This window comes from Ambystoma mexicanum, chromosome 7p (genome assembly GCF_040938575.1).
Source record: "Ambystoma mexicanum isolate Mex_15411 chromosome 7p, UKY_AmexF1_1, whole genome shotgun sequence".
Classification (NCBI taxonomy): domain Eukaryota; kingdom Metazoa; phylum Chordata; class Amphibia; order Caudata; family Ambystomatidae; genus Ambystoma; species Ambystoma mexicanum.
Window position 1 is genome coordinate 169727365 of NC_090939.1, and position 13098 is coordinate 169740462.

General features: G+C 43.3%; 1 protein-coding gene across 4 annotated transcripts in view; it reads right to left on the reverse strand.

Annotated features, from left to right (window-relative positions):
• Window positions 1-13098, reverse strand: part of GTPBP8 (GTP binding protein 8) — a 630806-nt gene that overhangs the window by 462172 nt on the left and 155536 nt on the right. The gene's annotated exons all lie outside the window — the stretch shown is intronic.

Here is a 13098-nt window from a genome sequence, read left to right on the forward strand (position 1 = left end):
CAACTGGGGTAGGCAGCTGAGGGTCTAGGCTGGGGACACAACTACAACTTGCTGTCCTTGGGCTGCGACATTGTTCTGCCCCAGTACGAAACGGAAGCAGCACCCTTCCTCCTCCCCCTCATGCTGGCTCAGCAGGTTGAGAGGACCAGGCACTGTGCACACTGGTGGTTTTGAAGAGGAATACTTGTTTTGTTACCTGGACTACTGGATCCATTTGCCCCTTTGTACTAACATCAGTCCATCACCAAAACACTTCATAACCAGGTGCACTTCCTGGATGCTGGTAAGTTTATTTAAAACCTCATTTAATTTACAAAGACATTTCCATTCAAACTCAGGTATGAATGGCACTGTGTATATGTAAGCACTAAGCATTTTGCAGAAAATTGAAGAAATGATCTGCGTTCACTCAGCGGAGAGTAGAAGGGACCTTTTAAAGACGACTTTCCCAGCAAAAACATTCCCAGATCCCCTGCCTAAGGTCCGAAAAGGTGCAAATAGTCCTCTAGAGACCCCACTGTATACTTGCAAAGGTCTGATAGGTGAAACATTGTCAATAGCTGAACGAATTTGATTAAAGCGATCCAGGGCTGAGCCAGTCTGCCAATCCCTTAGATTTTGGGGCCAGGACTAGAGGGAGAACCCAGAATGAGAGTAGTTTAACCAGACATCCGATAGAGAATACAAAAAAATACACGGCCATGTAAAAGTAGAGTTTCAAAACTTAATGGGCGGTAGTTAAATAATGATAATGACTATTTGCCAAGGACAGAATTCTTCATAGACTAAAATATGTGCCGTTATTATTATTCAGATCAATGGTAGTTGTTTTATACAATGGTAGAATGACAGGATATGATGGCGCTGGTGAAAGGCAATCGAGTGATCGATAGTTCTGTGCAAAGCCAGTGAGCCCACTGGGATATCTTGCCATTTTAGGGCTTAATCTTGTGTGGCCATACAAAAACACTGTCCTTTATGTTAATGAAGGGTATACTGGAAGGACCTAGCAAGCTTCATCTCCTATCAGTAAATGCAGATTTAGGTAAATATACACTTGCAGGCAAGGCTCCAGATGAGAACCGAAAGTGAGAATATTTTACTCCCTAGTTTCTGAAGTCGGATGCAAAATTATGTTTTTAATAGGATGCAACCTATTGACATTTTTTTTAGGCAGGTAAAATATATTTCAACTGTAAAACACCAGACAAGTTATTGTGGGTTTATAAAGGCTTAAAAAAATCCTCCATGTGAAATTATCACAGTGTACTTTGTACTTTCAAGTACAATAAGCCCCATCTGAATGACACATGGCCTACTAAGATCCTTGTTTTGGCCTAGAAACACTTGTGTAGAGGCGCGTTATAAATGTCTTATCATATCATCTCTCTGATTGATTTTTGTGCAAAATGGCTGGTAAGGGAAGTCCACAGCCGTATAATTGAGTGGGCAACTAATAACATTTTTCCCAAAGAACAGTATGGCTTCAGAGCGGGAGTGGGTACTATAGAACAGGTCATGGATCTCAGATTGATATGGGACAAATATACTCTAGGATACGGTTGCTCAATCTATCTGGGATTCACAGGCCTTTGTCTGGGTAAATCGGTGTAAGCTGTGGGGCCTACTGAGTACTTTGTGTATGCCTACACCTCTCTTGAACATGCTGGTCTCCTTACACAAAAATCTAGAGGCAGTTTGTGCGGATGGACCTTCAATCACCCTACCCCAAACAGGCCCACCACTTAAGAAGGGAGTTCACGGTTGTACATAAAGCAAGTTTATTGTACAATGTTCCGGGGAGCAGTTAGATGGTGTTGCAGGACCAAACTAACCCAAGTCTCAACAAACTACATCAGTTCACATCTTTTATACAGTTTTGCAACAGTAAAACACTCCCAAAATACTTTATGGAAATCCACCCACAAAACATGATTGGACCCAACCCTCTAAAGAAATTCCATCTTTTCCTATTTCCTAAATTTTCAATTGGACAGGTTTATCTCAATAGTTATCTTCAGATTATATTTATAACACACCTTTTCTTATGATTCGTCAGTATCAGGTCATGACAACACATGGTTAAACATTGGTATTGAAAACATAATTCATTACTAGCAATAACTGACCTAAGCCACTTAAACGCTAACTCTTAATTTGCACATGGCTCGTGTGGACATTCCCTGCGATATGAGGAGGCCGGGTGAATGATTTCTCTTTGTTCGTTATGCCATCGCATTCCCAGGTCACTATTCCATTACTACCTTCCAATCTACAAAACACCCACTTTATCGCACAATTGAAACTCTTAAATAGCTTTAAGCACTAGCTTATGTTGAGAATCCTGAGGTTCCCCCACTAAAACCCAGCCTAAAGTCTCCACCCAGGGGGCCAGGAGAGGACAGATGCTTCCTGATCCCAATCCTGTAGGTGGTGTACTGCGGGAGGATCACCTGTGGGGAGACCGGGCACAGAGAGGTGGGGAGATTTTGCAGGATGAGACACAGTACTTTTCATGGGGAAAGAATTCATTTACCCCAAACTTGGAGCAGGAATTGGCTTATTGCCATTTTGATATATCTCAGCCTCCTACTAAGGGTAAAAAACGAACATCTAGAGCAGTACCTCAATCTAGTGTTGAACCTATAGAACCTATCTTTTATAACCCTAAAAATCCATATCCTCCACAATGCCAAAGGAATGCCAACTGGAGCAGCGAACCTGTGACTTCTTCTGCCCCATCTGTCTCTAAAAAGGTTACACATTATAACTCCTGTTATAATATCATAGGAACATCTCTACTTAATCCTTTGAAAGATGTAGAGAAATTGAAACGTTCTACAATAGACTGTATGTCCCAGAATCCTGGTACTGTGAAGAAGAAGAGGGCTAAAGACACATGCAGGAGCTCAGGTCAGGCAGGCAAGCCTAATAGCCTTTGCAGGGTCAGGGAATTAGTTCTAAGGGCCTGTACCTGAAACCAATTGACTTACCTGAGGGGCATAAAAGGCTGCCGCAGGGAGGAGCAGTAGAAAAAAGCTGGAGTAGGAACTGGTAGGTCGGCAGTAGCAGAAGTAGAAGAAGCAGAGCATGGGGCTGGCAGTTCACAAGGAAGTGTGACCACAGAAGGGACACCAGAGCAGAGGAAGAGCAGATTTCACCTGCAGGCTCCGAGTTGGTCCTGTGCTCACAAACCCTGTTTGGTCATGGCAGCATTGGAATAGAGTAGAAGAAAAAGGCAGTTTTTCCATGTGCGTCTAATCACTGTGCATGCAGAGCAGAAGTTGTGCACCCACCCAAGACCCGTGTGCAGAAGGAAGCTGAGGGAAACTGGAGAGTGGAAGACTCTTTTGATGAGGTTGGATCGGAGACACGTGTGCAGCAGAGGGGTGTGGGTCCCCAGAGTGCCTGCAGCAGTAGTAGTTGGAGAAACCAAGCTGGGAAGCAGAAGCAGCCTGCCGTCGCAGTAATTGTGGAGTCTGGAAAGAGAAGCTCTCTACTCCAAATCAACCTAAACACCTTACTGGTAACAGTAGCCAGCTTTATTGTCACTCATGTGCATATTCAAGCGAGATAAAGTTGTTTGTAGAAGTTCATCTAAGAACTGAACACTTGTTTAAGAGTTGTTGAAACTGTGTTACCTCAGAGCAGGGTCATTAAAGCTGTAGAATGGAGCCAGGTACTTCAGACCCTCCAGGATATCGCTGCATGAAATGGCAAATTTTGCGGCATGAAATGGCAAATTGTGTGGCACAAAACTTTATATATTGCAGCACACTTTTATATTGACGGGAGGGTGCTAGATTGGCACATTGCAGAAAAGAGGCAGTATGCAAGGCTACAAGAGAGCCAGGTTGTCATTATGTGTACCTTATGTATTCATTTAATAAGAAGTGACCCTGGCTTGAAAAAACTGTTGATTGCGCTACTTTTTTGGTTTAATTTGCATGCCTATTTAATGTTACTAACTGTTCTGATCATTATCAGTTGTAATGGTGAAAATATTTACTTTCTGTGTTCTCCAGTACCCCAAATACCCTCAAACCTCTCTCATGAATATCCCTCACACTCACCAATTCTCCATCACAATTTATACTCCCAGAACTCTCAGTCATGCACATACTTGCATGCTATGCCACACTACAAAGTTTCAATTTGTACTCCCCAGCCCGTGCCACACTCCAAATCATACTCCCAACTCACACCTTACACTCCTCAATTCCTCCCGCAGTCTACAGCCCTTCATTCTTTGTTGCTATTTCTGCATCTTGCATCCTTTCTCCCATTCTATCACACTCTTCCCTCATCCTTTCCCCCAAACTGCAGCTCACTACCTCTTTCAAGCTAACTGCTACCTCTTTGATTACTGACCCACCGCCCCAGCTTCTTTTCTGCTCTTTTGCCCACTGCTGCTCATCTGACCCATCACTCCCTCACGCTCTTTTCCCTCCATATTGTGACTTTTTTTATTCTTTTAAAATGTATAGATTGGCCCAGATCCTTAAAAAATGGGGTATCTAAAAATATAGCACAGGATATGTATGCTACTTTTAGATAACCAATTTTGAGAAATTAGCAAGTAACCTTATTCTTAAAGATGACCTGTGCAGTTCCCCGGGGCTCAGTTATAGCGTAAATGAGGCGCGGGCCATCAGCCTTCAATACATTAGTGTTGCAAGTGCTCTCCCAACAATAATGTTCTACTGGCTACCACCACATTTTACTGTGACGGGTCCTTAATGGGCCTGTTACTGTAAAATGTGATAAAAAGAAAAAGCATTTCCATCCCGTTTGAGGAACAGGAATGTAAGTTAAAAAAAAAACAAGGTGCATGACCGGGTCAGAAAATGACCTTTCATGCAGTGCAACCGTGCTGCTCCCTCTGGCCTATTCAAAGCAGGAGCATGGGGTTGCCTTTGTTTTCTGAACATTTGAAAGCGCATCCTGTTTGTACATTCGGGATCTGCTTTTTAGACATGCAGAAACACCCCCTGGCACAATTGAAAAGATGTGCTTATGCATTTCATTGCTTGTGGCAACAAAAGTGTTGACAATCTGGCACATTAGGTCATTTTTTTTAAACTGCAGCTTTTGCAAAAACAGCTGTTTTTGCGCCTTTTCTCAAATAACAGCCGTTTTCATGGCATTTTGCGGGATCACAAAATCACTATAAGCTGGAGGATTTGGTACTTGTTCAAAATAACTGTGGTTGGTAGCTACAAGACGGAAGGAAAGGCAAAGAGGCTGCTTTCTCTTGCCACACAAGACTGCCTTGCCAACCTGTAGAGGTTGACAAAGTCTTGTGGAAGTTGCCTAACCCTATAAGTTTCAGTAGCAGCAGCAGAACTGTGGTTGCCAATACAATTGTCAGAACTGTAGTAGATGAATGAAGCAGAAGTGAACTGTGGGGCAAGGGAACCTGCTCACACAGTTTTGTTAAAAGAAGGGAGTTGCTGGGGAGAGAGCAAACCCTAACCTGAAGCATGCTGACAAAACTGTATATAACAGACGCTGCAGAAGTTGCAAGTAGAAGAGTTGTTAAGCAGGAGGGGTACTTTTGGCTTCAACTTTGTTCATTCTTTCCGGGAATGAGGCTATCCAGGAATCCCACTGTTTTCTTTGTGGAACTTGGAAAGGGGATTCTTTTAATCAAGCGAAGAAGAACTGTTACCAGTGGATTTTTATTTGTATGAACTTTTATCTCTTTGGAACCTTTCAAGACTTTTCTTTCCTTGGAAGAACTGAATTTGGGACATTCCTGGGGAGTAAGATCTGCCAGGACAAGTACAAGTCATCCAAGACACTGGTTGTTTGGTAACCTTTCATTTATGGTTTTTTTTATGTTTCTTTAAATGGTTTTGTTGTTTAATGTGAGGGTTAGTATTGTGAATGCTAGGAGGTTTTCCTTTAGATCCTAGACTAGGCAGAGAAGCCCTTGGTAGAGTAGGTTTAGTTAGGGTTTATTGTTTATTTTGGTTTAAAATAAAATGTTGAACCTTGAGAAAACTAAACAAAGTCTTGAGCCTTGCATTGCCAGCCCTTCACACTTACCTTACATTTTACTACTGACCAAAATAAATAAGGAAACTCCTTTGGTCACACTCTCTTGCAGCAGGAGGTTACATCTACTATCTATGAGACTTATCAGACAATAAAAACTCAAGGATATTTCTGCAGCTGCTGACCGCGAAGGTTGAAGTTACTCATTCACCTGACTTCCGAAAACCTGGCAAGGTTAGTTTAAAAGTCAAGAATGCATTTACCAAGAGAGCCCTAACCACTGTTTTTTGATTCATTGTGAAAAGGCCACTTAAATTGAGATTCATGAATTCCCCATGTATATATATTAATGAACATGTATTTTTTTTACATTTGGTGGATTTAATACTTTATCTTTCTGCACGCATGCAAGTTGATATCTACCAGTTCTAAACAAAAAAATAACACAAAGTAACATCTCTCCTCCACAATTAACTACACTCGATAAATATGAAATTGAAACATCTCGCTCAGTACGCCACACCCCCAGTCAACAATATGATTCGCGCAACATGAACCCTTCATAATGTTGGGGACCCTTCCTGACCACCCCAACAAGTTGTGAGACTCGTGCTGGCACCATTATTATTTAATCTCTATGTCAGTACCCTTGCATCCAAGTTAAGTGAAATCACAAGAGACACACCCAGAATTGTAGGAAGACACATATGTGTCATCTCCTATGCCGACGATGTCGTTCTGTTGGCTCGTACACCAGGGGCCCTACAGAAACTCACAACTGGCTATGTTCACTACATGCAGTAGAGAGATCTGTCATTAAATGCTGACACATCCAAACTCGTGTGTAGGCAAGTTAAATCGAAGAATGCCAAGCATTTTTGCCTCCAGACATAACCTGGATTGGGTATCGAAATTCAATTATTTGGGCATAACAGTGAGGGCAACTGGACCACCCAAGTAAAGAGCTCTGCACTGAAGTTTGTACAAGCTAATAGGGCAATTTCCAGTCTTGAGAGATCTGGGGAATTTGACCATTAACACTGCACTTATGATTTATCATGCCAGGCCTGTCGCAACTTGCATATATGGGGCAGAGGCATTTTTTTCCCAGCTAAACACTATTCAATTAAAGGAAACTAAATTCCTGCACCATCTTCTGGCAGTTGCTAAATGTGCACCGACCTAGCTGATCCACCAAGATCTGGGGCTGAACTACATAAAACTTTGACTTTTGGGCTCAGATTATGGTCCCAAGTTAAGTCACACAAGACACATGTAATTATCAAAGACCAGCTAGCGTCTGACAAAGGTACACAATTCCATGGTTAAAATAACTTAAGAAAGAGTTTGGTTCTTCACAACATTTACAGGGCAGTGAATACAATCTCGAAGAAGGATTTACTTTTGGTCCTTGGAGGTTCATGGACCAGAGCAGGTATACGCGCTATAGCATAGAAGGTGTGAAGCACTCAGTTGGTCAGTATTTTGCACAGGGTTGTAACTCCATAAATGCTTATTATTTGAGTTGGTTTATAAGTGCACACAAACAAAGCATTCTGTTCAATACGAGGGCTAATTTACTTTCAATACCGTCTAGACCGTCTAGTTGTGAATCACATAAGATGAGGCAGAACAGGAGCCTTCTTTTTCCTTGAGACAATACATCTCAGGGGAACCCAACACTTTATTTTTCTGCCAGTTGTCGCAGAATGTTAGGCTCAAATTTATAATCCTATTATTAAAAAGAACCAATTGTTGAACAATTAGCAAAGCTATTGCCCATCTATGTTACGCTACAGTTAAAGGTGCTTCCGCCAATGTCTATATGTTTATAGAAGGAGCCTCAACCATGACTGAAGTTTGTCACCATAAGAAATAATTATTTTTAGCGGGCTAAATTCCTCCATTATGTCGCAGATATGCGGGAGGTTCACCAGCCAGATGTAAAGTAGAACATCATCTGCATACATTGGAATATGGTGTTCCACTCCGGATCGAACAGTGGCCCCCAGATCAGCATTCATTCTGATCCTGACAGCCAGTGGCTCGATGGACAGAGCATATAACAATGGTGACAGAGAGCACCCTTGATGTGTACCTATGTGCAGCAAGAACGGAGCAGACATAACCATTAGTAACCACCAATGCCTTTGGGTTTAAATATAGTAATTTAACTATATCTGTAAAGTACACCTCAATGCTGAATATAAATCTTATTGAATGCTTTTTCGGCATAAAGGGATAATACAATGTCACCCGGTTGGCCTGACTAGCAATAATGTTCAGTAGGTGCCTCATATTATCGTTGGATTGTCTATTAAGTATAAACCGTCTGTCTGATCTTGTTGGATCAGCCAAGGTAACACCCGTTCCAGACGTCTCGCCAAACATTTGTCCAATATATGTTTGTATCAGAATTAATGAGCGAGATAGGCCTATATGAACTACAGTCTGTGGGATCCTGACCAGCCTTGGGAAAAACCACTATATTGGCAATGAGCATTGAGCTTGGAATATGTCCTGCTCCCCTTGCTTGATTAAATACAGCTGTAAGTCTGGGTGCAAGTTTGTCTGCAAGAGCTTTATATAGATAAATTGGGAGTCCATCTGGTCCCGTTGACTTCCCAGATGCAAGTCCACCAACAGCAGCAGCCACCTCCCCTTCTGTAATCGGGTCACTCAAAGGAACCACCTCCTCATCAGAGGCACTCATCTGAATCCTGTGTAAAAAAGTATGCATCCGATCATCTGCGATAAAGGGTGGGGAAGCATATAGCTCCAGATAAAATCCTGCAAATCGATAATTTATGTAAATGATCCCTACCAACATGTCACTGGTCTTATTTCTGATCTGATCAATGACCTCTCAAAGAGATAACCATTGAGGAAAGAGGCCAGTTACCTTCTTCATAGAAGGATTGGGCCCATCTAGAGAAATATTTTTGAGCCCCAATAGTGGTGATGGCCTTAAAATCCGGCCAAAGGTTTTTCGCCTGTGTAAGAGGACTGGGGTCTCGTGAGCTTTAATGTGCATGTTCTGCCTGCTGCAACTTCTCTAGCAAATGTTGTTTCTGATTTTTCCATTGCTCAAGTTTATACACCCATAGTGAAATACATTGTCCACTGAGGAAAGCCTTAAAAGCATCCCAACACTTTAACAAATTAAAGGTGCTACTGTGATGAATTCAGTGGCATCAAGACGGATTCCCCTGCAGAAGCCTCCTCCCATGTGGCCATGGGACGCTACCTGATCCCGACCCTCGGGGAGGCTATATGGGGCAGGATCTCATGGGAGCAGATATCCACTGGGGGATGTCATGGCTCCACTCAATGAAACGCAGTGTTCCCCACTTTCCCGTGAGGGAGACCCCCTGTTGCCCAATACCCTAATGGACTATTGCCATGCTAGTTCTCCTGGATGTAGAACTGATCTTCCATGTGGACTAATTAAGAAAGACCCATTCAAAATTATGCATCAGAAATCAAAAATGGACTTTGATTCGCAAAGCCACCAAAAGACTCAGTTAGTATACTTGGACATCAATTCCCACAAACCCCCCCCCCCAAGTACTGACACGAGCAGAAAACCCGGTGAACGTGCTAGTCATTGGAGGAAAGCACCTGTGCATGAGACCTTTAGAAAAAATGGTCACTGAGCTGAAAGAAGGAGCTCAGAAGACGACGTGACCCCCTTCAGGGAAGGTGGGTGGAGGCTGGAAGCATGACCCGGTGTGCTTTAGATGGAGACCCGAGCCAGTGTGGCTAAGTGATAGGGCTCGCCGGAAGAGAAGAAGGAAAGAAACGTGGTGCGAGCGAGTCGTGCCATGAGGACGCTAGGAACCGCTAGAGGATCACCGGGCGTCCGGCAGCCAAGAGAAGCAGTGTTGTCCTTACCGGGAGCCAAAGAGAAGCATGCAGGAGCAGAGTCATGAGAGGCCCTGGAGAGACATCGGAGCTGCCCAGCGTGGGAGACCAGACGTGGAGGTGCTCTGTGTAGCGCAAGGAAGCCTGTAAACGCTCCAGTGAGCCGGTGAGTCTGCCAGAGCAGAGGGGGGACCCTGTGCCATTTCAGAGACCGCACAAAAGAGAATTAGCACCTTAGGAAGGTACGAAAAGTGAAACAAGAAGGTTGTTTATCAAAAGAGCAGAAGATGTTGAACATTATACAATTTCGTAAAGTAAAGAGAGGATTGTTTATCAAGTAGACATACCAAGCCAGCAAGAAGGGTATATACTATTTGAAAATAAAGAGAAAGTGCAGGATAAGAGCAGTCTTGGTAGGAGAATATATCAGGCATTTGAAAGTGCAAGAGAGGTCCTGGTAGGAGAGTACACCAAGCAGTTGGAAGTGCATGAACACTCCTGGAAGGGGAGTATACAAGGCAAATTGCAAACTTACAAAGAATGTCAAACAGAAGCAGCGTTTGTTAAAATAAAGAAGGAACATTTGTTACAAGAGAACTTCCAAGGTTGAACTGTGTTCATCTACCAGGATTGTTGTGGAATTAAAGTCTTTTTCCATTTTGGAGAACATTTACATGGGAGCCATTCTACTTTTGTTTTATAACACCTTTTACAAGTACCAGGTTATAGAAATTTCCCTTGTCACTTTGTTATTTTGTTTTAGTGTGAGGGTCAGGATAGAGCATTTTGGACACAAGTACAGCTTTTTGTTTTATGACATCCTGACAAAGACCGATCCTTAGTTTGGAGATATTAGGTAGGACCCCCCCACCCCATAGAATAGGGTCAGAGAGGCATGTTCCCAACCAGTTTAAGTTGAATAAAAGTCTATAACCAAAAAACATGACAACTTTGTGTCCGGCTTTCGTTTCTGACAACTCACACTATCCAAGTTTTCTTCCCAGAATAAGTTATAGCGTTCCATTAGATATTTCACAAAATCTGAGCAGTGCAGTGTTTATTTCCAAGGTGGAGTCTGTTGGGGAGCCGATGGAAAAGTAATCTGCAAGACCACTGGCGCTTGGTCAGAGTTTGTGATAGGGAAGATCTCACAGTGATCAACCATATAGAGCATAGTGGAAAGTAAGAGTCAGTAATCTAAGCGGGCATAGCGTTTGTGATGATGTGAATGAAAGTAAAGTCACTGCGCAGTGGGCAGAATACCCTCCATACATCCAACAATCAAAGGTCTTCCATAAGGATCAGGAGTTGATGCATAGCAAGACTCGGATCGGCCGTAGATCGCCTGTAAAGTGCCAGTGAAAGTATAACATTAAAGTCCCTGCCCATGAATGTGAGAGAGCCCATGTAAGATGCATTTCACAAATACATATGTATAAAACCCTAAATTTTCCTCTGTAGGCCCTTAGATATTAAGCAGGGTAACACACTGTTGATACAATGTACCCTGAACCAAAATATACCATCACTCGGGGTCCACTAGGGTATCCAGAGCAATAAACGAGGTATGTTTATGCAACAGAATCGACCCTCCCCCCCCCCCATCTTCTGAAGATATGGTGCATGGAACACCTGGCCCACTTTGAGAAAAGGAAAGGTGTCTCACCCGCTAGTCCCTGGGGATCTGTCATCCAGGTGGCCAGGACACAGCCATCACTTTTGGATCCAGTTCCTGGGGGTGGACCAGTGCGGGAGAATCACCTTGATGGGGGTCCTTGGGGAGTGGGACACCGGATGGTGAGACACAGTATTCCCTTCACTGTAACAACTTTTGCCCATCCCAACAGGTAGGATACCTAGGAACTCAACCTCCCCCCTTTCCTGACATGAACACTTTCTCACCGACGTGAGTGAAAACAGACAACACCAGAGCTGTATACCTGACATGCTCAAATACAATGGTCAGGCAAGGTCAGGCAATTACTGATCATTATACAAACTTGACTTCCATCACACTTCCCCACATGGATAAAATGCGGAGCACAAAAGCACACACTGACCAAGGCAAAGCTTGCGAGGAAGCAGCAGTTCCAAGATGGCAGTTTAATACAGGGAGAAAGACGGCGAGACCAGAGAGGATTGCAAGGAGGGAAGTGCCCTTGACCTTTTCAGACGATTATTTTCGTGAACCTTGGAAAGTAAGAAAAAGCTGAACAAACCTGCGCAGTGTGTCAGAGATACCCGGAGCTCTCCTGCATCGATAACCAAGGCGGGAGGAGCTTTTGTTGCTGTGCTACTGTCCTTGGCTCCTACAACAAAGCAGCGCCAGTAAAGACAGCACAGCCAGTGAGTCGGAGAGACTGATACCAGACCAGCCTGTGTTATAACCAAGGTTGCAAGCGGCAACATTGTATGAAGAAATCTCAAGAGAACAATATGTGAAACATATGTGATGAGCGAACAAATATAATTGAAAACCAGAGGAGTGATTGAACTTTGGAGGCCAAGAAAAGATAACATAGACAGAGTGGTCCGGCGCCACGTGGATGCTCATTTGAAGGTCTCTGTCAGGTATCCAACTGGCTAGCAACTGTGAGAAGGGAATTTTGAGATCAAAGCAGTCCCAAAACGGGTCAAGCTAAACCTTGTTCACATTTGAAAGTCTTCGATACTGTAATGTGAATTGAAATTGGTTTGAGCCCAGCTAAGGAAGACTAATTGAAAAAGGAGGGATCTGAGACCAGCTGAGCGGTGTCCGGGGTGAAGCGCGAGTCTCCAGAGAAAGAATATTCTCTGAACATTGCAAAAAGGGGGGGATCTGAGCCCGAAAGAGGGGGATCCACAATAACAACCGTGATATAAAAGGGATCTGATAAGAGGAAAGGAACTTTGTGTTTTTGCACATCAGGCCCTCTGAATCAAGAGACTTGTGCTCAGATGCCCTTATGTTCATAATGGAACTGTATCCTCGTACCGAAGTAGCAAGAGTGTGCTTTGCTCGAGTGAACCGCCTTGTCCCGTGGGGAAGGGAGGCCATCGGCCAGAACATCCTGATATATTATTTTGTGAACACTTCTTTATTTTTCATGAACACTACCTCACACCATTCATATTTAGCGGTAAGGATTGGCAATAGGTTATTTTAGTATAGGCCCTTTTATTTTGATGAAACTCGACTAGGACTGCATTATTATGATGTGATGGTCATAGCTTGCTCCCACCTCTAGATGTAGG